The sequence below is a fragment of the Mizuhopecten yessoensis genome, unplaced genomic scaffold, assembly GCF_002113885.1.
Source record: "Mizuhopecten yessoensis strain PY_sf001 unplaced genomic scaffold, ASM211388v2 scaffold9561, whole genome shotgun sequence".
NCBI lineage: Eukaryota > Metazoa > Mollusca > Bivalvia > Pectinida > Pectinidae > Mizuhopecten > Mizuhopecten yessoensis.
In genome coordinates this window covers 349,329-352,897 of record NW_018408109.1, presented here as the reverse complement: position 1 = coordinate 352,897, position 3,569 = coordinate 349,329, and positions in this window count along the sequence as shown.

Genomic DNA, 3,569 nt, shown 5'->3' with positions numbered 1-3,569 from the left:
TTTTTTTCTTTCTTTCTAGATATCTTTACAAGGACGTTAACAGCTAACGTGTGCGATTGCGTAGACAGTTTTTTGTTGTACCTTTAGTGTGCAGTGTTATCGGATCTAAAGGTAAGGTAATGACGTAAAATTATAGTAAGCATACATATGAGCACGGAATGGAAGTTTGGCTCATACAACTGCCCTACGAGCACGTTTATCAATAAGTCACGACGACAAAGATATATCATCAATACGCGATCGTAATTATTTGTTAATTGGATTAAATCATCAAAACAACATCATTCAGTACAATAAAATACATGGATTATAGATTAACGGTCATTATTAAAACCATACATACATGTGTATCAAAAACTAGCCATATATAAAAACTTCCGATCGTGCAGGGAAGGTCACTTAAGTCGCCTCATATTAAATGCAAGCAGGGGTTAAGTGTAAAAAAACACGTTACTGCAGTTATTTGTAGCTATGAGTAGGAGTGTCAAACTCACCAGTCAATTAAAGGTCTTCAAAATGTTTATAGAAATGAAACCGAAAATGCATGCCCTTCAGAAAAAACCTGTTTTTTTTCACCTTAATCTTTATCAAATGGCTACATATAAATCTTTCCTGTGTTCATGTTGCCTGGTCAAACTGAGATCTTGTATTTGTGAGAATTGACTTGTTTAAGAACTTTTCTGGAACATCTGCATTACCGAAGACCATCTTCAGATCGCCAGGTTTATTGTACAAGCTTTCTTAGGCTGAATTTTTTGCCAGTTCATTCTAGTCAGCTTTTGAACCGCGCTTATGCCCATAATGGTATACTTCCCTTGAACATTTTTTTTAATTCAACTTGCAAGAGCTATTGTCAATATTGTGTACTTTTAAATGTTTTAGAGTGTCCGTAGCTTTGGTTGCAGCGACACTTGATTCTAATCACTGTACATCTTGAGAAGATGAAACACACTTGTAGTGGGTCGATCAGTTGATTTGGCCGCCTGTGCTATATGTTACCCAATGGATGGTGTTTTCAGTTCCGTGTTCATTCCCACTATCAGGGATTTTGAAACGTTTTCGAACTGTTGGGAACGTAAATACTGACCGTTCAATTCATCCAAGACTGTCATTGTCAAAGGTAGAAAGAGAGACGTTAGTATATTCAAGCATTTTGTGGACACTAAAGAAAAGTGGAAATAATACAGATTGAGGACAGTCGTGTGTCCTTGTGATGATACAGGGCTTCTTTAAAGTATTATCGTCTTATGTCAGCTATAAACACTTGTAAGTTGGTGAAATATAGGCCAATTGTTTACTCTGAATGTTATCGCATGAGAGGCTGTATATGGGACCCACGCCATAATCGGGGACATTCTACGGTGGTCTGCTTAGGAGACACTAAAGTGACTAAACTTGATTTGCTGTCATCCATTGCATTGTTTTTTATTCCTAATCCCCTACTCTTTTCTTTTGGAGCAGCCTCTCCGGACAGCCATGTGTCCTTAGCTGTATGTTCAGTACATACAGGAGCTTGTTACCCTGTATCAGCCGTCACGATCACTGCAGTCGGAGACAGAATCATTATTGTGTTTCCCAAAATCTCGTACTGTGACCTATAGAAACCGTTGCTTTTAGAAGGTTTTGGCCACGTTGTGGAATAGCTTACCATCTGCTTTTAGAAAGTCAAGTACCCTGGCCAAATGCAAGGACATAAAAAATCACATCTTCACGTCTGCATTTAAGGCTCTTTTCACAGACGCCCTCTATTTCTTAATTTATGCGCACATTGAGATGATTATTTTCTTGCTTAACGTAAAATGGTGATTGTAAGCCTTTTTGTTTAACAATTATAACTGATGTTATTATCCATATGTTTTAAAGCGCTTTAGAGTAGTTTTACAAATAATAAAGGGCGCTATATAAATGTTGTATATTTTTATTTATTATTAGCTGTTGTGAGTGCTTTATGACCCAAATAATCAAGCAAACAAGCTAGCTGTGAATAAAATTAGCTGACAATGTTAACAGTAGTCTTTAAATAGTCCTAATGAGAAAACAGGTTAATAGGGGAAAATCCTTTAGAATATCGCCAATTTTCTACTCTATTAAGGGACTAAATGTTATCCCCCTGTAAAGTTTTTATCATTTCCTCCATACTCGTACAGTGCAAGATAACGCTAGGTTGCTGATCATATGCAAAATAAAACTTTTTTTAAAAAAATCCAATATTGTTGCTAAAAAGCATTTACATCACAAAAATATTGCACGGTAGGGCTGTGGATAAAGAAAAGCAAGAGGTCACCGTTCGATCCTGTAAAGCAGAGATGTGAAAAGGTAAAGTCTATCAATTTCCTATATCAAATCTTAAAAGCAACTGCAAATAAAACCATTGAAATTCTTGTTAGTGAGATATACATTGCACAACACAGAGCGCTGAAAATGTTCCATTAGTATTAAGATATACTGGAAAAAATAGACTTGACAGGCCGCTATCGTTGCCGCGGTGGATTACCACTCTGCTGTAGAGGAAGGGCTTTCGCGTTTTGCTATATTTGCGAGCTATGCAGAATTGGTAAAACAACTTAGACATGTCGAGTGGGAAAGACCAGTTGGAGACCAATCCACTCGTTCCTTTCATTCCATTCCAGGGATTTCCCATATGGCAAGGCGGCATGACACAGTGTCTACAATAATGTGACACACCCCTTTGTGACAGTTATAGGTTATCTTCGCCTTTTCAATATTTACTTGACGTCAGCCTCAACACACTTGAGTGATTTTCTTTCGTTAGGTTAAAGGACTAGGGCGTTAAAGGTCACCGCAAGCCGTCTAGACGGTTTTGCAGCGAAAGTTTAATACTTGTAGATTTTTGAACGATTCCTGGTTTAGTATACATATGTATGCTTGTATATGTTTTAAAGAAATGAGAAACTGCTTATTGGGGAAAAGTCATGAGGTTTTCCCAAGTTTTTCCTGAGTTTGTTTTACTTTTATTTTATTATTAATTTTTTTCTCTGAGGTTTTTAATCCTGGGTTTTATTTTTATCTATCAATGAAAGGAAGTTGATTGTTATCATATCGCATAAGCCTGGTAAGAGAGAGGCGTTAAACACATGTGTTATAACATTATTCCTGACTTCATTACGGCTCGAAATAAACTGCTTAAAAATGGGGGTTGTAATTCACTGCATGACGTTCAGCATTAAGGGGGATGGCAACAACTGGTTCACCCGTTGTCAGTATAATGTGACCGGGCGGAATGCTGTGCTTGGTGCCTTCGGCATGGCATTTCAGTGAGATAGCACTATAAAGTCGGCATCTGATCCGCGCTATCACAAGGAGGTCATCCTCGATATCCAGTGGCTACGCTCACTTTCGCTCTCTCCACCCCTGGAATATATCATAGCAAAATTGAAAACTCGGTGCAAGGAGGTATCCTTGTTGATGAGACAAGAAGACTAGTTCGATCCTTTGATGTTCATCAAAAGAATCTCGCGATCACGTAACGGTAAAAACTGACAGGCTTTGAGGTCGGGCGTCTCTCCTTTGTAATCTTTAAAGGACATGTATCAGCCTAGCGATTGGTC